Raw genomic sequence first — 22,233 nt, forward strand, 5'->3', positions numbered from 1 at the left:
GGTTACGGATAACGGATGGATGGATTGTGAAGTGCCTCCCTATCATTTTTGCAGTATTTGCAGCTGTCTATACTTCAGAATTCACCCTGTTACTTTTATCAGCAGTCACATCATTAATAAACACCAGCGACCCATTTCCATTGACAGCCATACATGCCGATGTCCACAATTGCTGTACAAGTTAATCTTGGCTTTATCTGACTAAAGTACTGGGCCATCTTCCAGAACTGGGCAGACTTTCCAGCAAAGTCTAATCTGGCCTTTCTGTTCTTGAGTGATACCATTGGTTTGCATATTGAGGTAAACCCTCTGTATTTACATTCATGAAGACATTTCTTGATTGTAGACTGACAATGATAGGCCTACCTCTTTGAGAGTGTTCTTGACTTGGTTGGATGTTGTGAAAGGGTTTTTCTTCACCAAGGAAATAATTCTATAATCATCCACTTTATTTGTCTTCTGTGGTCTTCCAGGCCTTTTGGTGTTGATAAGCTTGCCAATGCATTTCTTCTTGTTAATGTACCAGATTGTTGACTTGGCCACTCCTCAAGTTTCTGCTGTCTCTCTGATAGGTCTTTTTTTTTTCAGCCTTTCAAGTATGATGGTTTCCTTCCTTTGTACTGAGACCTCTTTGGACTGCATGTTGAGAGTTCCCATGAACTAAATGTAAACTCAACACTTGGAATCAACTCCAAACCTTTCATGTCCTTAATTTGTTATGAAATAACGAGGAAATGGGCCACAACTGGCCATGAAGCTGTTTATCAGTCAATTGTTCAAATTACTTGTGAGCCTGTGGAAATGGAGGGACTATATAAATCAATGGCTGTAATTCCTAAACAGTTAATGCAATATTTTTGTTAAACCCCTTGAATTAAAGGTGTCAAGTTTATTTTTATAGCAACAGACATTGTCGCAAAGCAGCTTTACAGAAAATTAAAGACTTTAAACATGAGCTAATTTTATCCCTAATCTATCCCCAATGAGCAAGCCTGCGGTGATGGTGGCAAGGAAAAACTCCCTCAGATGACATGAGCAAGAAACCTTGAGAGGTACCAGACTCAAAAGGGAACTCATCCTCATTTGGGTGATAACAGACAATGTGATTATAAATAACTTGCTTCTATAACAGTGTCCTATATAGTCACAAAGTCTAACTGTGAAATCAGGAAAATCATTATAGTTTTAACATGAAGTCTGTTTTGCTGAAGTTATCAACTGTTCACTGATGAAAACTTGTGTAAAACTGTTCATGACAACGGCAGTCCTGAAGTTAGCAAGTCGACTATAGTCCTCAGGCATAAAAGTCTAACTGTAAGTGTCCAGAGCTTCTTCTAAGTGTGACTTTAGACTGTCCATATGGGCCCATCCTCGACAGGAGCAATGCGATGAGACTCCAGCCAGACATAGGGCATCAGAATGGATCAGGCAAGTCCGAGGAGCAGAAGAGGTCAGCATTTCGATCTCAGGATCGGCCTGTAACTCAGGTCTTCACTTCAATCTCACCATGATGGCTTCATTTCAATCCATTGCACTGGTATACAGAGGCAAAATTACAAAAAATGTCAGGTCCAAATACTTATGGACCTCACTTTTATTTTATATGTGAAAAATGTGTAAAACATGAAGTGTCTTTAAAAAAAAACATCTTGTGATTATTCATATTGCATATTGTTTATTATGCATGGTGTGTCTTGCTTGTATTTTATAAATGTGACATACAGAAATCTGGACATCACAATTTATCATAGATGAGAGTATTTTGGCCTGTCAATATATCAATATACACAGTTAAGTACAGGCGGCACGGTGGTGTAGTGGTTAGCGCTGTTGCCTCACAGCAAGAAGGTCCAGGTTTGAGCCCCGTGGCCGGCGAGGGCCTTTCTGTGCGGAGTTTGCATGGTTTCCCCGTGTCTGCATGGGTTTGCTCTGGTTTCCCCCACAGTCCAAAGACATGCAGGTTAGGTTAACTGGTGACTCTAAAGTGAGTGTGAATGGTTGTCTGTGTCTACTGCCGCTTTTCCACTACCAACGCGGCTGAGTTGGGCTGAGCCGTGCGGTGCTGAGTTGGGCTGAGCTGAGCTGAGCGGGGCTGTTGGAGTTGCATTTCGACTACAACCGCGCTGAACCGTGCTGGCTGGAAATGGGTGGACACATTGGGTGGAGTTAGCGAAAGTGGGTGGACGTCACGTGATGTCGTTAGGCGGCGCAAACAGTGACATCAGTGATCTTTTAAGCGGTAGTCTCATGACCCGGATAGTAAACAATAAACATGGAGTCGTTAGTGTTGCTGGTCTTGGTGCTGTGGCTTGTTGTCACCGACAACGCCAACAGATACTGGCAAGAGCATATAGATGAGGCGAGGCTTCAGAAATTCTCGTAATTCGTAATTCTTCTTCTTCCGGGTTTACGGAGTTTACAGATCCCAGCGTGCTCGCGGGGCGTGTGTGGGCATGTGAGGACACTCCTCCTCACCAATCAGTGCACAGGGGAGTGTCCCCTCACGCCCCTAGCCCCACTCGGCTCGGTTTGGCTCGCTTCAGCCCTACTCCAAAACCGTGCGAGTTTTGGGGGCTAAGCAGGGCTGAAGCGAGCTGAGTCGTGCTGCTCTAAGGTAGTCGAAACGAGAGCCGTGTCGGGCTGAAGCGAGCTGAAGTGAGCTGAAAAAGGGTAGTGGAAAAGGGCCATGTGTCAGCCCTGTGATGACCTGGCAACTTGTCCAGGGTGTACTCCGCCTCTCACCCGTAGTCAGCTGGGATAGGCTCCAGCTTGCCTGCGACCCTGTGGAACAGGATAAAGCGGCTAGAGGTAATGAGATGAGACAGTTAAGTACAACAAAAAATGTTTTTAAGAGGTTTTTTTGTTTGTTTGTTTTTGTTTTTGAAATGCAATTACATAAAAAATACAAGGGTTCAATTTCTATAACAGTCAAGAAACATATAAATAAGCCAAATAATACTTAGGTGTGGTACAATTACTCAAGTATTTCCCACCCTGTCAGCTCCTTTACATTTAATTTCTTCTTATCTAGGTCTGTCTGTCACTGTTTGAAAACACATCTTGGACCAAATCTACTAGGAAGAACGGGTTTGCAAAGCTGGTAGGAATTTACCCCAAGAAATTTAATGCTGTTTTTCCAGCAAATGGTGGTTTTACCAAGTATTAGTTTGAAGGGATCTATGCAAGCAGTATTTTTTTATATATATTTTCTCAAGATCTGCTTATAAATAATGAATTTTGACTTTGAAAATTGACTTCAAGACCAGTTTGCAATTAAAAAAAAAATGCTGCCTGGAACAATCTGTGTAAGTGTTGTTTGTAATCCAGATGAATCTGACTTTTAAGGAGACTGAATATTTTGCAAGGCATTGTATATGCTATGAAAGACAGCATTTGTTTATAATTTAACTACACTTAGACAGGATGTGCTCACAGGTCCAATCTTACAATGACAGCCCCGACAGTGCTGCAACTGGTGAATTCAGTGCTGCTGTTCCATTTTTTTTTTAATTATTTGGCTTATTTATATGTTACTTGGGGCGGCACGGTGGTGTAGTGGTTAGCGCTGTCGCCTCACAGCAAGAAGGTCCTGGGTTCGAGCCCTGGGGCCGGCGAGGGCCTTTCTGTGTGGAGTTTGCATGTTCTCCCCGTGTCCGCGTGGGTTTCCTCCGGGTGCCTCGGTTTCCCCCACAGTCCAAAGACATGCAGGTTAGGTTAACTGGTGACTCTAAATTGACCATAGGTGTGAATGTGAGTGTGAATGGTTGTCTGTGTCTATGTGTCAGCCCTGTGATGACCTGGCGACTTGTCCAGGGTGTACCCCGCCTTTCGCCCGTAGTCAGCTGGGATAGGCTCCAGCTTGCCTGCGACCCTGTAGAAGGATAAAGCGGCTAGAGATAATGAGATGAGATGAGATATGTTACTTGACTGTTATAGAAATTGAACCCTTGTATTTTTTATGGAATTGCATTTCAAAAACAAAACAAAAACAAACAAAAAACCCTCTTAAAAACATTTTTTGTTGTACTTAACTTGAGTGTTCTGCTGTTCCATGCACACAGCTATATAAATAAATAAGAGGAAGTTAGGATAGCTTGCATAATACAAATATATGTGTGACTGGAAATATGCCTCATCTTTACTGAATCATCAACGACTTTTTAGGCTACACAGGGCTACACAGAACGTCAGTCACACTCACAGTCATCTGATAGTATGTGTCCATTGTGTCCAAATAGTCCTTTGGACTTTACAGATGATATGATGAATACCTGCACTCCTGCTCATTCATACAATTATCTAAATCAGAAAAAAAATGTGCGGTACAGTACACATAAACACAACTGTCATCTACAGACACTGGTAGAGATGCGTTGTCTGTGTTAGATGCAATGAAGATGAATGGCAAGATGTTGGGCAGGAGGCCATTGCATGTAGCGCCAGCATGTACAGAGCCAAGAGGAGTGCACAACTTGCCTCACTCAGCACAAGCAGAAGACAGAGAGCAGACAATCTACCAAGCCCCACCCAAGTCCACACAGGGCTACACAGAACGTGAGTCAGTCATCTGATAGTATGTCAGTGTTGTTTTAAGTATAACAACACAGTGGAATCAGATATGTGATGTTTTCCACATACTTAATCCTTAATTTACTCCCATAGAGACCTATGCAAGGTCTGATTATCCTCCCAACTCCTATTTACTTACTGCTGTGCCAATCCAGTACTTTGGCCTAGATTTTCCTGGCAAAGTAATTAGGACTTGGGTTGTTGCCTGTGTAAAACTACAGAACAGCTGGGCCTGAGAAGCTATCAACATCTAGTAATTAGAAGCGGTCATACATTACTAGGGAAAAGCACTGAAGAACTTGGGGTACCCACTAGTGCAAATAAATAGTCGCTCGGGGTGGTCCCAGCTTTAGTGGAGCAAGTAAATAGGTACTGGGGGTGGTCCCAGTTTTATTCATCCATTATCTGTAGCCGCTTATCCTGCACAGGGTCGCAGGCAAGCTGGAGCCTGTCCTAGCTGACTATGGGCAAGAGGCAGGGTACACCGTGGACAAGTCGTTAGATCATCGCAGGGCTAACACATAGAGACAAACTATTCACACTCACATTCACACCTATGGTCAATTTAGAGCCACCAATTACCCTAACCTGCATGTCTTTGGACTGTGGAGGAAACCCACGCAGGCACGGGGAGAACATGCAAACTCCACACAGAAAGGCCCCTGTTGGACACTGGGCTCGAACCTGGTCCTGGGTTCGAGCCCAGTGTCCAATGGGGGCCTTTCAAATGTACTTAAACAATTTAATTATTTTGTACAAGAAGGTCCTTTCTTGCTGTGAGGCGACAGTGCTAACCACTACACCACTGTGCCGCCCAGGTCCCAGTTTTAGTGGTGCAAAAAAAAATAGCACCAGGGCATGGTCCATGTAGAAATTTAGTAATATTACATCGCATCTGAAAGAATTAGGACTTGGGAGTAGTCAAGATGTCAGTAATTAGTGATTGAAAGCAGACACATAAAAGTTATAAGCAAGAATTGGCAGCAGAGTGACCCTTTTAGACTCTTTTCAGAGTGATGGGTGTGGGGGGAAAACTGTTTTACTCTTTAGCCCCTAGGGGAGGTCTGAAATGCATGATACTCCCCATCACTCACTCTTTCCTGACACCTATGTAAACAATCTGCTGCTTGACCTCCTGACCCCAGGGGAGGTCAGGTTTCAACCACTACCATCAGTAAAAGCAAGTAAGAGCTGGGTTAAATCGAGCGGCAAGTGGACATGAGGTAAAGTAATTCAGACCTGGGCTATATTTGTTTAACATATAATTTATCGGGGGTTTGAGGATCAAAGTATGAGTCTGAAATATGCTTGGGGTTTGGGTGGAGCTTGATGTTATACACTGTTAGCCCGGATTTCAAATGTACTTAAAACAATTTAATTATTTTGTACATGAATGATTTAAGTCTGATTGCATTACTATCAGATGTCAGTATATTCCACTAATTTGTAGGAGAATATACTTACATTTGAAAGTAATGCAATGTGTGAATAACTTTAAGTTAAATGAATTCAAGTTTAAATTTTAGTCATGACCACACCTGTTAGGTTTTTTTTTTATTTTTTTCACTCAAGGGGCTGTTTGTTAGCAGTGAAAACTTTGTTTTAACAAACCAGCTTGATGGACGTTTTTCATCTGTTAGCTGTCTGAGCTAACTCCAGGGGCTGTTTGTGAGCAGAGAATTTTTTTTTTTTTAATTAAGTTCGACAGGATATTTTCAGGGCAGCACGGTGGTGTAGTGGTTAGCGCTGTCATCTCACAGCAAGAAGGTCTGGGTTCAAGCCCCGTGGCCGGTGAGGGAGTGTGCAGAGTTTGCATGTTCTCCCCGTGTCCGCGTGGGTTTCCTCCGGGTGCTCCGGTTTCCCCCACAGTCCAAAGACATGCAGGTTAGGTTAACTGGTGACTCTAAATTGACCGTAGGTGTGAATGTGAGTGTGAATGGTTGTCTGTGTCTATGTGTCAGCCCTGTGATGACCTGGCGACTTGTCCAGGGTGTACCCCGCCTTTCGCCCGTAGTCAGCTGGGATAGGCTCCAGCTTGCCTGCGACCCTGTAGAAGGATAAAGCGGCTAGAGATAATGAGATGAGATGAGGATATTTTCACCTGTTAGTAAGCTTCTTTTCTCACTTGCGTGAACCGGGCCAAGCGGACACTGTCAGCGGACATCACCATGCATTGAACCCTCGCCCTGCATTGGCCCACACACCGCGCTTCCAGCGGAGGAGAGACGAGGGCGACGGGATGATTGCTGTACCATGGTTTACTGAATCTGGTGAGTACCTTTAAGTTAACATTAGCAACCTCTTTGTGTGTTTTGAGATGGCTATTGATGTTCCTTGCCTGCCCGCTACAATGGTTAGCTATTGCAGAGTCAAGGCAAATTTCTCGGGGGTGCAGGAATGTGTGGATTTGAGGGGCTGCTGGTGAGACGTTCACCAATTCGACAGACATTTTAACCTGTTACTTTTTTATTGTTTTTTATTGTTTTTTTTTCATTCAAGGGACTGCTTGTTGACAAAACAATGGCATTGTAACGTCAACTGTCCAGGTGACTCGACCACACTACCACAGGGTAACATTACTGAGCTAATCAGAAGGGAACATAAGCTAAATGTGGAGTCATATGGTCTAAACATTACCCAGTTTGGAGTCTCATCTCATCTCCACTAGCCGCTTTATCCTGTTCTACAGGGTCACAGGCAAGCTGGAGCCTATCCCAGCTGACTACGGGCGAAAGGCGACGTACACCCTGGACAAGTCGCCAGGTCATCGCAGGGCAGACACAGACAACCATTCACACTCACGGTCAATTTAGAGTCACCAGTTAACCTAACCTGCATGTCTTTGGACTGTGGGGGAAACCGGAGCACCTGGAGGAAACCCACGCGGACACGGGGAGAACATGCAAACTCCGCACAGAAAGGCCCTCGCTGGCCACGGGGCTCAAACTCGGATCTTCTTGCTGTGAGGCGACAGCACTAACCACTACACCACCGTGCCGCCCCCAGTTTGGAGTAACAGTTTTAAACCAGAAATGTGTTCAAGGAACATGAGGGCCCTCCCGACAGCATTTTTGTAGGCAGTCATGCAGCTGTCATGAATAGTCAGTTACCTAGTTTTTTTTATGATTTTTTTTTGAAGTTTAATCACATTTTCTGTCAAAAAGCTTATTATGGCATTCAAAAAAAACCCAGCTCAGTCTGCTGACCTATCATAGTTCTTTGTCATTTTCACTGTAGAAAGCATGGAAGCAACAGAGGAGGCCAAAGAAAGGAGGCCAATCTATACTGTCGATTTACTGGACAACATATGCCATTAGCCTTATAATTACACATAGTGTCAATGAGATCCAGAGCATTACATTACGACGCAGAACATGCACAATGTAAGAGGAATATCAAGTGTTTCATATTTCAAGTGTTTTTCCAAGGCATTTTTGGCATTTCAGCAGAAATAATCCCCAACATGAACATGTTAAACAAGAACACAAATGGAATACATTCTCAGAGAAATCCAGCCTGTTCAGCCACTGCCATGGTGGCTGGATAGATGCCCAGTTCATTAAATAAAAGTCACTTTTCTCATATGAAATGTTGACAGACTGTATCCAAACTGTAGCCAGGTCGAGAAAAAGGCATCCCCCAATATATTTCTGCTCATTAATGCTTGCCCCAGGCCTTAGTATTTCCTGGAGTTTTGTGACAAGAATGGTCACAAATCTGTGCCGGTGAATCTCTATATAAATGTGTGGTCACAAAGACAGGTTGAAGGAATAAAAGTCAGTTTTCTGAAATTAGACGTTGACAGTTTGTCACCGAACTGTTGCCAGGTCGAGAAAAGGACATTCCGAATATATCTGCACCCATTAATGTGCGTCCCACGCCTTAGTATTTCCTGGAATTTGGTGACAAGCATTTTTGAAAGTGAATATATATATATATATATATATATATGTATGTATGTTTAGTCAAGCCTTTTGTGAATGGTGTTTATGAGGTAAAGGTGTAGATCTGGAGGGTCCTCAGACATAGTGTGTTTTGGTAAACTGGGATGTATGGATGCTGTCAGTCCCCCACTCGCCGGCTCACTCGAGTTTGTTGACGGTGTAGTGGCTGGCTGCTTTATGTCCCGGGGCTCCCTCATGCCTGTGTTACCTTCTGGCTCTCTCCTTTTAGTTATGCTGTCATAGTTAGTTTTACCGGAGTCCCTGCTTGTACTCAGCACAAAATGTATACTGTACCTAATGAAGAGTTATAACATCAATGAAACTGACTTCATGTTAAAACTGTTAATGTCATAGTCATGTTGTCTGTTGTTGTCCAGGTGAGGATTGGTTCCTCTCGAGGTTTCTTCCTCATGTCATCTGGGGGAGTTTTTCCTTGCCACCGTCGCCGCAGGCTTGCTCATTGGGGATAGATTAGGGATAAAATTGGCTCATGTCTTGGGTCATTCAGATTCTGTAAAGCTGCTTTGGGACAATGTCTTCCATTAAAAGCACTATACAAACAAACTATATATATATATATATATATATATATATATATATATATATATATATATATATTGGTGCTTAAAAGTTTGTGAACCCTTTAGAATTTTCTATATTTCTGCAAAAATATGGCATAAAACATCCTCAGATTTTCACACAAGTCCTAAAAGTAGATAAAGAGAACCCAGTTAAACAAATGAGACAAAAATATTATACTTGGTCATTTATTTATTGAGGAAAATGATCCAATATTACATATCTGTGAGTGGCAAAAGTATGCGAACCTTTGCTTTCAGTATCTGGTGTAACCCCCTTGTGCAGCAATAACTGCAACTAAATGTTTCCGGTATCTGTTGATCAGTCCTGCACACCGGCTTGGAGGAATTTTAGCCCATTCCTCCATACAGAACAGCTTCAACTCTGGGATGTTGGTGGGTTTCCTCACATGAACTGCTCACTTCAGGTCCTTCCACAACATTTTGATTGGATTAAGGTCAGGACTTTGACTTGGCCATTCCAAAACATGAACTTTATTCTTCTTTAACCATTCTTTGGTAGAACGACTTGTGTGCTTAGGGTCGTTGTCTCGCTGCATGACCCACCTTCTCTTGAAATTCAGTTCATGGACAGATGTCCTGACATCTTCCTTTAGAATTCCCTGGTATAATTCAGAATTCATTGCTCCATCAATGATGGCAAGCCGTCCTGGCCCAGATGCAGCAAAACAAGCCCAAAACACGATACTACCACCACCATGTTTCACAGATGGGATAAGGTTGTTATGCTGGAATGCAGTGTTTTCCTTTCTCCAAACATAATGCTTCTCATTTAAACCAAATTGTTCTATTTTGGGCTCAGCCATCCACAAAACATTTTTCCAATAGCCTTCTGGCTTGTCCATGTGATCTTCAGCAAACTGCAGACAAGCAGCAAGTTTTTTGGAGAGCAGTGGCTTTCTCCTTGCAACCCTGTCATGCACACCATTGTTGTTCAGTGTTCTCCTGATGGTGGACTCATGAACATTAACATTAGCCAATGTGAGAGAGGCCTTCAGTTGCTTAGAAGTTACCCTGGGGTCCTTTGTGACCTCGCCAACTATTACACGCTTTGCTCTTGGAGTGATCTTTGTTGGTCGACCACTCTTGGGGAGGGTAACAATGGTCTTGAATTTCCTCCATTTGTACACAATCTGTCTGACTGTGGATTGGTGGAGTCCAAACTCTTTAGAGATGGTTTTGTAACCTTTTCCAGCCTGATGAGCATCAACAACGCTTTTTCTGAGGTCCTCAGAAATCTCCTTTGTTCATGCCATGATACACTTGCACAAACATGTGTTGTGAAGATCAGACTTTGATAGATCCCTGTTCTTTAAATAAAACCGGGTCCCCACTCACACCTGATTTGTCATCCAATTGATTGAAAACACCGGACTCTAATTTCACCTTCAAATTAACTGTTAATCCTAGAGGTTCACATACTTTTGCCACTCACAGATATGTAATATTGGATCATTTTCCTCAATAAATAAATGACCAAGTATCATATTTTTGTCTAATTTGTTTAACTGGGTTCTCTTTATCTACTTTTAGGACTTGTGTGAAAATCTGATGATGTTTTGGGTCATATTTATGCAGAAATATAGAAAATTCTAAAGGGTTCACAAACTTTCAAGCACCACTGTGTGTGTGTGTATATATATATATATATATATATATATATATATATATATATATATATATATACACACACACACTGTATATGTATGTATATGTGTATATATGTATGTATGTACAGTATATATGTGTATATACAGTGTGTGTGTGTATATATATATATATGTGTGTGTGTGTGTGTGTGTGTGTGTGTGTGTACACAGTGCTCAGTGTAAATGAGTACACCCCCTTTGAAAAAGTAACATTTTAAACAATATCTCAATGAACAAAAACAATTTCCAAAATGTTGAAAAGACAAAGTTTAATATAACATCTGTTTAACTTATAATGTGAAAGTAAGGTTAATAATATAAACTTAGATTATACATTTTTCAGTTTTACTCAAATTAGGGTGGTGCAAAAATGAGTACACCCCACAACAAAAACTACTACATCTAGTACTTTGTATGTCCTCCATGATTTTTAATGACAGCACCAAGTCTTCTAGGCATGGAATGAACAAGTTGGCGGCATTTTGCAACATCAATCTTTTTCCATTCTTCAACAATGACCTCTTTTAGTGACTGGATGCTGGATGGAGAGTGATGCTCAACTTGTCTCTTCGGAATTCCCCAAAGAAAATAATTTCTTTACACCACAAAGGTGAAGGCTACAAGAAGATCAGCAAAGCTTTACTTATCAGTCGGAATACTGTAGCAAAAGTGGTACAAAAATTTAAGAAAGATGGAACCACAACCATCTTACAGAGACGTCCAGGTCGTCAATGGAAGTTAACACCTCGACAGGAGTGTCTTCTGATGAGGAGGGTTGAAGAAAATCGGCATGCAAGTTCACTGCAGTTATCTAAAGAAGTAGAAAGCCAAACTGGGGTGACTATTTCCCGTGACACAATACGGCGTACACTGCAGAGGAATGGCATGCATGGATGCCGTCCACGAAAGAAGCCTTTCCTAAAGCCCATGCACAAAAAAGCCCACCAGAGTTTGCCAGGGCCCATGCTGACAAAGATGAAGACTACTGGGACTCTATACTCTGGAGTGATGAGACCAAGATAAATGTTTTTGTAACTGATGGCTTCAAAACTGTATGGCATCACAAAGGTGAGGAATACAAAGAAAAATGCATGGTGCCTACAGTGAAACATGGTGGTGGCAGTGTCCTTATGTGGGGCTGCATGAGTGCTACTGGTGTCGGTGAACTGCATTTCACTGATGGCATCATGAATTCACAGATGTATTGCTCTATATTGAAAGAGAAGATGCTACCATCACTCCGTGCCCTTGGTTGTCGTGCACTTTTCCAACATGACTAAACACACATCTAAGGCCACTGTTGGATTTCTGAAGAAGAACAGGGTGAAAGTAATTCAGTGGCCAAGTATGTCTCCTGATCTGAACCCACTCGAACACCTATGGGGGATTCTGAAGAGACAAGTTGAACATCACTCTCCATCCAGCATCCAGTCAGTCACTAAAAGAGGTCATTGTTGAAGAATGGAAAAAGATTGATGTTGCAAAATGTCGCCAACTTGTTCATTCCATACCTAGAAGACTTGGTGCTGTCATTAAAAATCATGGAGGACATACAAAGTACTAGATGTAGTAGTTTTTGTTGTGGGGTGTACTCATTTTTGCACCACCCTAATTTGAGTAAAACTGAAAAATGTGTAATCTAAGTTTATATTATTAACCCTACTTTCATGTTATAAGTTAAACAAATGTTATATTAAACTTTGTCTTTTCAACATTTTGGAAATTGTTTGTGTTCATTGAGATATTGTTTAAAATGTTACTTTTCAGAGGGGGTGTATTCATTTATGCTGAGCACTGTGTGTGTATGTATGTGTATACACACGTGTGTGTGTGTGTGTGTGTGTGTGTGTGTATATATACACTAGATATATATGTATACAGATACATTGTTAGGATAAACTTGCCTAACTTAAATTTCTTGTCTCTTATTTGTTTTTATTGTGGTGCAGGTCCCAGGAAGAGATGCTTTGGAAGTGTAAGTATTGCCCTTTTACCTGTGAAAAGAGACCATAGCTATTTAAACATTATTTATATATATATATATATATATATATATATATATATATATATATATATATATATATATATATATATATAGGCTAAAACATGGAAGTTATGCAAGAACGGAACATTTCCTTGTTTACAGTGTATGTACAGTGGATATTACAGATTGTGTATGTACAGTGGATATAAAAAGTGTACACACCCCATTAAAATGATAGGTTTTTCTAATGTAAAAAAAAAACAAGACCACGATAAATAATTTCAAAACTTTTCCCACCTTTAATGTAACCTATAACCTGTACAATTCAATTGAAAAACAAACAAACCTGTTAGGGGGAAAACATAAAAAATAAAAAAAAACTACAATAATCTGGTTGCATAAGTGTGTACACCCTTAAACTAATACTTTGTTGAAGCACCTTTTCATTTAATTACAGCATTCAATCTTTTTGGGTTCACACCTGCTATCAATTAAAATGACTCTGATTAACCCCAAATAAAGTTCAGACATTTACTCAGTTGCATTCACCAGCAAAAGCCAGTGTTCGCAGAGAGCTTACAAAGCATCAAAGGCATCTAATTGTTGAAAGGCATCAGTCAGGAGAAGGGTGCAAAAACATTTCCATGGCATTACATATGCAATGGAGCACAGTGAAGACAGTCATCAAGAAGTGGAGAAAATATGGAACTACAGTGACATTACTGAGAACTAGATGTCTCTCCAAAATTGATGAAAAGACAAGAGGAAAACTGGTCAAGGAGGCTGTCAAGAGGCTTACAGCAGCACTGAAGGAGCTGCAGGAATTTCTGGCAAGTACTGGTTGTGTACTACATGTGACAACAATCTCCCGTATTCTCCATATGTCTGGACTATTGGGTAGGGTCGCAAGACAGAAGCCTTTTCTTACAAAGAAAAGCATCCAGACCTGGCTAAATTTTGTAAAAAAAATTACATCAACTCTCCCAAAACCATGTTGGAAAATGTTATGATCTGATCAAACCAAGGTTGAACTTTTTGGCCACAATTTCAAAAGGTATGTTTGGTGCAAAAACAACACTGTGCATCACCAAAAGAACACCATACCTACGGTGAAGCATGGTAGTGGCAGCATCAAGTTTTGGGCTTGTTTTTCTTCAGCTGGAACAGGAGCTGAAGATCAAGGTGGAGGGAATTATGAACAGTTCTAAATATCAATCAATTTTGGCCCAAAACCTTCAGGTGTCTGCTAGAAAGCTGGAGATGAAGAGGAATTTCATCTTTCAGCACGACAATGACCCCAAGCATACATTGAAATCAACAAAAGAATGACTTCACCAGAAGGAAATTAAAGTTGGGAATGGCCCAGCCAGAGCCCAGACCTAAATCCAATTGAAAATCTGTGGGGTGACCTGAAGAGGACTGTGCACAAGAGATGCCCTTGCAATCTAACAGATTTGGAGGGCTTTTGCAAGGAAGAGTGGGCAAATATTGCCAAGTCTAGATGTGGCAGGCTGATAGACTCCTAACCAAAAATAATGAATGCTATAATTAAATCAAAAAGTTCTTCAACAAAATATTAGTTTAAGGGTGTGCACACTTGTGCAACCAGCTTATTGTACATTTTTTTATTTTTATCTTTTCCCCCTAACAGATTTATTTGTTTTTTTCAATTGAATTGTACAGGTTATAGGTCACATTAAAGGTGGGAAAAGTTTTTAAATTATTTATTGTGGTCTCATTTTTTACATCAGGAAAAATGTATCATTTTAACAGGGTGTGTACACTTTTTATATCCACTGTATGTATGAATCTTTTGAATATTTACAAAAAGGACTTTGTGTTCTAAATGTAATGTTGAATAAAGTTTTCATTAGAGGATTTTTATATATGACCATCCAGGAGTGATCAGTGCTGTGGGATCCAAATCATGGAGTGTGGTGGTTCACAGATGGGGCCATGTGACCATGGGCTTATACATGGTTTCCTATGTTTTATGTTTCAGGCTTGTTAAGAATTCAACAGAATAGTGGGGAAAAATCTGAGAGAACGATTTTGATGCACTTGAATGTTTCTCTCCAAGCCTGATGGACCTCTTCAGGAAGAAGAGGCCTCACCGGCCAGCTTTTGGCTGAGCTTATACCTACAAAGGTAGGTTGACTTGTCTCCATCAGTCTACTCCCTCTCTTCCCTCGATCTCTGTTCCTCTCCTTTCTCTTTTGTCTTCTTTTTGGTGTTTTATGGTGGTTGGCAAACAATGTTATGGTGCATTACCACCAACAACTGGTATGGAGCGTGGATTGGGATATCTAACTCGTCTTTTAAAAAAAAATTCTCTCCATCAGTTTCACTCTTCTGAGATACATTTCTCTTCAGAACTTCTTTGTAAAAGGTCCCGCTGATCCAAATTTAATTTAAGTTTTTCAAGGTTCAGTCTCAGTTCCCTTCTCATTGTTTCATATTTTGGACAGTATATCATAACATGTTCTATTGTTTCTTCTTGACCACAAAATTCACAACTTCCTGTATTATGTTTCCTTATTGTGAATAAAGTGCTGTTTAATCCTGTATGACCAAAACACAGCCTAAATATGACAGTTTCTTTTCTCAGTGTTCTCCTTATGTTTCCCATCATACGTACGTTTCTTTGAATTCCATAATACCAACTTCCTGTTCTCTCTTCTTCCCACTGTTTTTGCCACCTTTCTTTCAACTTTTGCTTGATTACAGTCTTCATTTCTATTTTACTAAAGGATACTGTGATGTCAATATGATTTTGTTCTTGTGGCTTCCTTTGTCTCCTTTCTCTTTCCTCTCTTCTTTTTTCCTCATCTTTGCTCTCTATCTTTTCTCCTTTTCACACCTTGCTTTTCCTCTCCAATCTTTAAACTCCTCCTTACATCTCCTGGCTCCTTTTTCCTCCTCTTTTCTCTTGTCCTCTCTGCATTGCTCTCTTTTCTCATTTCATCTCTCCTGTCCCATTCCTCTCCTCTCTCTTTTTCCTTTCATGTCCTCTCCTCTTGTCCTCTCCTGTGCTTTCTAGTCCTGGTAATTTGCAAGAAAGTCATAAAAGGTTGTGGGGAATACATGTGAGTATCCTGAACAAACTGTGTATTGTACAGTTTGTTCTATCTGCACTATCTTGTTGCACTATCTTCCAGACCACTGAGCCAACAGACATCAGGTGCCTTAGTCTTCAGGGACTGCTGGTCATCTTGGAGATGATCCTTCTGCCTTCTTCAAGACCTGCTCTGTAAGTAACTTAATTTGTTGTAAAATGTCACAGGTGAGGGGTGGCATGGTGGTATAGTGGTTAGCACTGTCGCCTCACAGCAAGAAGGTCCTGGCTTCGAGCCCAGCGGCCGATGAAGGCCTTTCTGTGTGGAGTTTGCATGTTCTCCCTGTGTCTGTGTGGGTTTCCTCCAGGTGCTTGGGTTTCCCCCACAGTCTAAAGACATGTAGGTTAGGCTAATTGGTGGCTCTAAAGTGAGTATGAATGTTTTTTTGCCTCTGTGTGTCAGCCCTGTGATGATCTGGTGACTTGTCCAGGGTGTACCTTGCCTATAGTCAGCTGGGATAGGCTCCAGCTTGCCTGCAACCCTGTACAGGATAAGTGGCTACAGGTAATGGAGGTTGCAGGTGAAAGGGAACACTGACTATCCATCCATCTATTATCTGTAGCCCCTTATCCTGTTCTACAGGGTCGCAGGCAAGCTGGAACCTATCCCAGCTGACCATGGGTGTCGCCACCATTGAATGTTCATAATTCTTCATTTGGACTCCCCCACATTTAACACATGTTATTTACCAGCTGGGAGGTCCGTATCATGAAATACCATGACCGAGATCTTGAAAGTACTGACTGAGGCCCTCTGGGCCCAGGTCAGTATTCAAGGCCGAGGTCATGGTATTTCACCATACAGACCGACCTTAAGCTGGTAAATAATATATTTATTTTTTTCTTTACCAAATTCTAGCAGGGGGCGGCACGGTGGTGTAGTGGTTAGCGCTGTCGCCTCACAGCAAGAAGGTCCGGGTTCGAGCCCCGTGGCCGGCGAGGGCCTTTCTGTGTGGAGTTTGCATGTTCTCCCCGTGTCCGCGTGGGTTTCCTCCGGGTGCTCCGGTTTCCCCCACAGTCCAAAGACATGCAGGTTAGGTTAACTGGTGACTCTAAATTGACCGTAGGTGTGAATGTGAGTGTGAATGGTTGTCTGTGTCTATGTGTCAGCCTTGTGATGACCTGGCGACTTGTCCAGGGTGTACCCCGCCTTTCGCCCGTAGTCAGCTGGGATAGGCTCCAGCTTGCCTGTGACCCTGTAGGACAGGATAAAGTGGCTACAGATAATGAGATGAAATGAGAAATTCTAGCAGAAAACGAGAGCGCCCGAAAGGGAAAACCGAGCTGCCATTTTGAATCCTCATTCACGGCTGTAATGCAAATGGCTTCCTCCTCAGTATACAAGTGCACTTCAGTGGCAGGAAAAAAACTACATTTTGCCGCCTACGTAGTCCCCTATTTATACAAATAGGAGTCATTCAGGATTCAGCCATGTTTTTGCTCGGCGTTAGCAAGTTACAGCTTTTTAGCTTTCTCCTGAAATGTTTTCTTTTATTTTGTCTTCCTCAGGGTAGTAAAACTCGCTTTCGCTGTGAACACTGTCGTTATCACTATCCATGCTGTAAAATTAATGCTATTCTCCTGAGAAATGCTGGTAAAAAATTTATAAGATTTTTGATAACCTTATAAATAAATCTTATAAAAAATATAAATGTTGACAAAAAATTCTACTACAGTATGTTTGTTGTTGTAAACGAGCGAGTTGCCAGAGGTCCGTAACCGGGGTCTGTACTGTAGGATACGGGCCCGCTCGCCAGCCAATCAGAGCACAGGATTTGGACCACGAAAAAAAAAAAATTAGTTCACCCAGCGCCGTTTCTATTGCTTCGTGAAAGAATCCATTCCAATTGATCGATAAGAGAATACACAGACCACTGAAAATCCACTCCGGGTTTTCCTGGCATTGCCTACAACAACTCACTGTACGCAAGTGAATTTCAGCGTGAGCAGAGACATTTTGGTGCAGCTGCTTGAAAGTGGAGGAGGTGACGTCAGCCCCACTGCCACCTCACAATGTCTAGCTTTTGCTAAAACCTTATTCTCTTGTTATATGCCCTCAAAATTAACCCTAGGCCACGTTAAATTAATGTTCAACTAAACAATGAAATAAACTTAGCCTAATGGGGTATTCTTGGTTGATGATGAATTGTTTGCAGTATTTGCTCCCTCCCCAGACACAATGGACATCAGGAAATTCTTTACAAAGAAGCGGAAAGTCAGTCAAATTTCCCCACAGGACAGGTTTGTTTTGTCCCAATGGAAATGTTAGTGCAGTTAGCTGGCTAGTCAATGTTAGATGTATCAGCTAGCTTAATGTTAGCTATCATTTAATTCAAACCCAGTAGGCCTACCTTACTGTAATGCCAAGAATGAGGTCAAGTCTGCTCTGATATTTATTGATTTCTTGTTTTGTCTGGTCTTTGCCAGTTTTCTGGAAAGTAACATGGGAAATCAGTGTATGGGAAAGGACAGGCCTGTTTCAAGCTATTTGGGGGCCCTAGGCAAAGGGGGATCTGGAGCCCATAATTATCCCCCCCTCGACGAAAGGCCTTATGGCCGCCTACCCACTGAAGACTTAATAAATAAACATCACACATATTGTAATCATTCTTACGATTTTTACTTAATAAATGAGCTCTTTACATTATTATAAATAATTATCAAACCCAATTAAACACAAGAATAGACAAAATACACACACACACACACACACACATATATAAATCAAATATGAAAATAAGACAAAGTAATATAAAATGTGCAAATAACACAACACTAAATATTTACAGTATATACACAAGTAGAAATAACTTCAAATGATGATTAAATGATTACAAACATGAATAAGAATCTTAATAAGAACCAGCACACACAGAAAAGTGCAAAAGGTATAGAAAAACACATAAAAATTTAAGAATACACAACTAGAATCATGAGCAAAATGTCTAAAACTGCTGCTTGCGGGCTTTGGCTTCAGCAAAGGCAGCCACAATACCCTCCATGTCCAAAGACCTGCGGACATCACATTCAATTGACATCAGTGCCACTTTTTTACATAAATAGGCTACTTATGTAAAAAAGAGCTTTCTTGTGAGCCATCCCCTGTCCTACTCCATTCATGCTCACGACACACTAGCTACTTCTGATGAAAGCCATGCAGCTCGCTGAAACTAACTCTGACTATGACATTTTGATAAACACAATAAGTTAATCTGGGAGAAGTTGACAGTCTTTCACCTATTTGTGTGGCACATATTAGAATTTTTAGCCAGTCCTTGCAAGTTTGTAAGCCTGTTGTGCATGACAACGTTTACATCACTGTTATAAACACTGTCTACAAGATAACTACCATTAACGTAAGCTAGCTACCAAATTTGCTTGTCGACCCGCTTGGTATTAATGTGTGTACATTCTCACTTACCAGTGTCTTGTTTTTTTCTGTCTTCCTCTTCCCTTTTCTTCTTTCTCTTCTGGCTCCCTGAGGGATAATTTCGCTTCATATTTGATTTTGTTTTTGTTTTTTTTGCCACGGAGCTCTGCAACCACTTGACTGGACAGAGATGGGCATTGAGGGGTTGACAACAGACTGTCATTGCACTTTTCGGCCAAAGCATGTAGGGAGGCGCTGTTGGGCATTAGGGGGCCCCCCTTGGAACTAGGGTATTTCAACAAGTGTCATTAGGCGCTGCGCTGCCGCGCTCAAAAAATTGTCATTGCTATTGAATACATAACCAGTCGTTCGGCAGCGGGTGCCCTTCGAGGGCTGGGGCCCTAGGCAATTGCCAAGTCTGCCTACCTTATTGCAACGGGTCTGGGGAAGGAATAGCAGAAAGGAAAGAAATGGCGAGAGATGGATGTTTTTCCAGGTGGATTGTGAAAGAAAGTTATGAAGTGGTAGAAATTGTGGTGGCACCAATGTAAGGAGTTATATCTATAAATCTATTTGTTATACTAATCTGTAAATGTTACTGTAGTACCACCATTGCATGTAGGTTGACAAAACTGCACTTGTTCACTGTGTGAAGTTATTTTTTATGTGCCACCATTGCTTGACACAGTGTGATTGTGTTGTGAAGTTTGCATGATGCCATGTCATGCCTGTTCATTGTGTGAAATTATGAATATTCTTATTTTTAAACATACAGTTGAGTGTCACTATTGCTTGGCACAGTGGCATGTTGTGTTACATCTAAAACTAAATAAAAAAGGAAACACAAAATAAAAAGTAAAATGCACCCATAAAGTCATTGTTGGTGATAAATTATGCCATGTTCATCTCGTTATCTTAGGCAGAGCAGTGGGTTTAAAAACAGGCTGATGAATATATGAACTAGTTGAATGAGGACTTATTTCTGAGTCTCTAAAATAGTCATTGAATTAAGTGACTTTTGTAGGTAAAATTAGGTGTTTAACAACCTGTTAAAAATACACCAGAATGCAGGAAATGGCATAATAAATTAATAATTTTTATGTTAAGTGACTAGAGGAGTTGTGCCTTTTGATATTTTGGGATTTCTGTGATTTTTATTTCATCTCATTATCTCTAGCCGCTTTATCCTGTTCTACAGGGTTGCAGGCAAGCTGGAGCCTATCCTAGCTGACTACGGGCGAAAGGCGAGGTACACCCTGGACAAGTCGCCAGGTCATCACAGGGCTGACACATAGACACAGACAACCATTCACACCTATGGTCAATTTAGAGTCACCAATTAACCTAACCTGCATGTCTTTGGACTGTGGGGGAAACCGGAGCACCTGAGGAAACCCACGTGGACACGGGAAGAACATGCAAACTCCGCACAGAAAGGCCCTCGCCGGCCACGGGGCTCGAATCCGGACCTTCTTGCTGTGAGGCGACAGCACTAACCACTACAACACCGTGCCTCCCTGTGATTTTTATTTTTTCCATATTTCCATGGCAACCAGTTCAGCTTAGGAAGATTTGGATTAGGGTTTCATGTGGGGACCGGGGGGATATGTCATCTCCTAATGACTCTTGTTTAATTCACTGTCACCAGTTGGAAGTTAGGCAAGTGTCTTCGGCTCCCAAACTCAAATGAGAGTTTAGGGTGCGCGTGCTGTTAAATCCTGGTTGTTCAGTTTAACACAAGCACACTCAAAACTCCTGTTTTGAAACATTTGAGTTTCTGGGAACAGTTTTTCACATTCTGTCAGCATGATGTGGGGCTGAAAATGGGTAAAGTGTCCTTAGCTGCCAAGCAACAAAACCATATTCAGTGCAGTTTTGCAACCAATACTTGTAATGTACAGATCCAAATATGGCAGTTGAAGAAAAGCTAATTTAAAACTAGTATTGCCCTTTTTGAATAATTATTTTCAGTGCAGTTTATATTGAACTTTTCATTATAAACAGTCTGTGGTACTTTTTGGTGGACAACATAGCATTATCTAACTGATATGGTTATGTCCTCTGTCAATCTGTTTCTTGCTCTGTTAGGATGAAACCAACAAGGACTTGTACAGTGAAACTCCCAGCTGGAATCCTTTGCATTGATAAAGAAAATCCTCAGCTCAACCCGTCCAGAGTTGGGATTGTCTTGGAAGGTAGTGTGGTGATGGATGAACTGACCAACCTGACTCAGGCCTTCTGTCTCCTTTTTGGACTGATTTATGCCTTGCACCTGGAGCAAGTGTATGAAAAACACTTTCAGCTTTGTTCAGCAGGTAATGCTCGACCTCGGTACAAGTGGGCTGTGTTATATCTGTTCTATTCTAGGTGATGAACAGATGAGGCGTGTTGAATAAACTTGTGTTTTATTTCACGTTGCCGCAGTGGCATGTCCAGGCATACATACAAAAACCTTTCCTGCTTCTATTCATGTAGTGTGCATGCCTAGCTCACAAGGCATTATGGGAACTGGAGTTCTAATGTTATTAACACATAACATCACATCTTTCCCCCTAGAAAGAAAACATTATTCCCATGCTGCGCAATAAACTTTTATCCATAACTGTTAAACATTGTCTATTTTTCCCAGCTCTATGTTTCTTTCTTAACAACCCAATAAACATTGGACCTCTAAACAACATCACACAATCTCTTCAGTGGATCAGAACAATAATACATGTACCTATGCTATAAGATATCACATTTCACACTTTCTTTACAGCATATCGTTGATTTTTTCACATTCTTCTCTTTTTTTTCATTCTTCTTTTTTTTCTGTTCAGGTAAACAAAGGTAAGTACATTAACCATAAACAGTTGTTGGTTTTTTTTTCATAACCCATGGTAAGTATAACTAAACAGTCCATGTTGCTTTTCATTAGGAACTCTGGGTGAGCATAACTAAACAGTCCATGTTCCATTCAGCAGCTCTCAGTCAACCTCTGCGGTGGCTTTATATGTCTCT

General features: G+C 41.2%; 1 long non-coding RNA gene across 1 annotated transcript; it reads left to right on the top strand.

Moving 5' to 3' along the window:
- The first annotated feature begins 6,602 nt into the window (after positions 1-6,602).
- On the top strand, positions 6,603-21,975 carry LOC132891862 (uncharacterized). The gene is made up of 5 exons (XR_009655371.1): positions 6,603-6,839; positions 12,711-12,736; positions 14,748-14,893; positions 15,904-15,995; positions 21,319-21,975. It is a non-coding gene; the product is annotated as an uncharacterized LOC132891862 (long non-coding RNA).
- Positions 21,976-22,233: the final 258 nt, after the last annotated feature.

Source organism: Neoarius graeffei, chromosome 1 (assembly GCF_027579695.1).
Source record: "Neoarius graeffei isolate fNeoGra1 chromosome 1, fNeoGra1.pri, whole genome shotgun sequence".
NCBI lineage: Eukaryota > Metazoa > Chordata > Actinopteri > Siluriformes > Ariidae > Neoarius > Neoarius graeffei.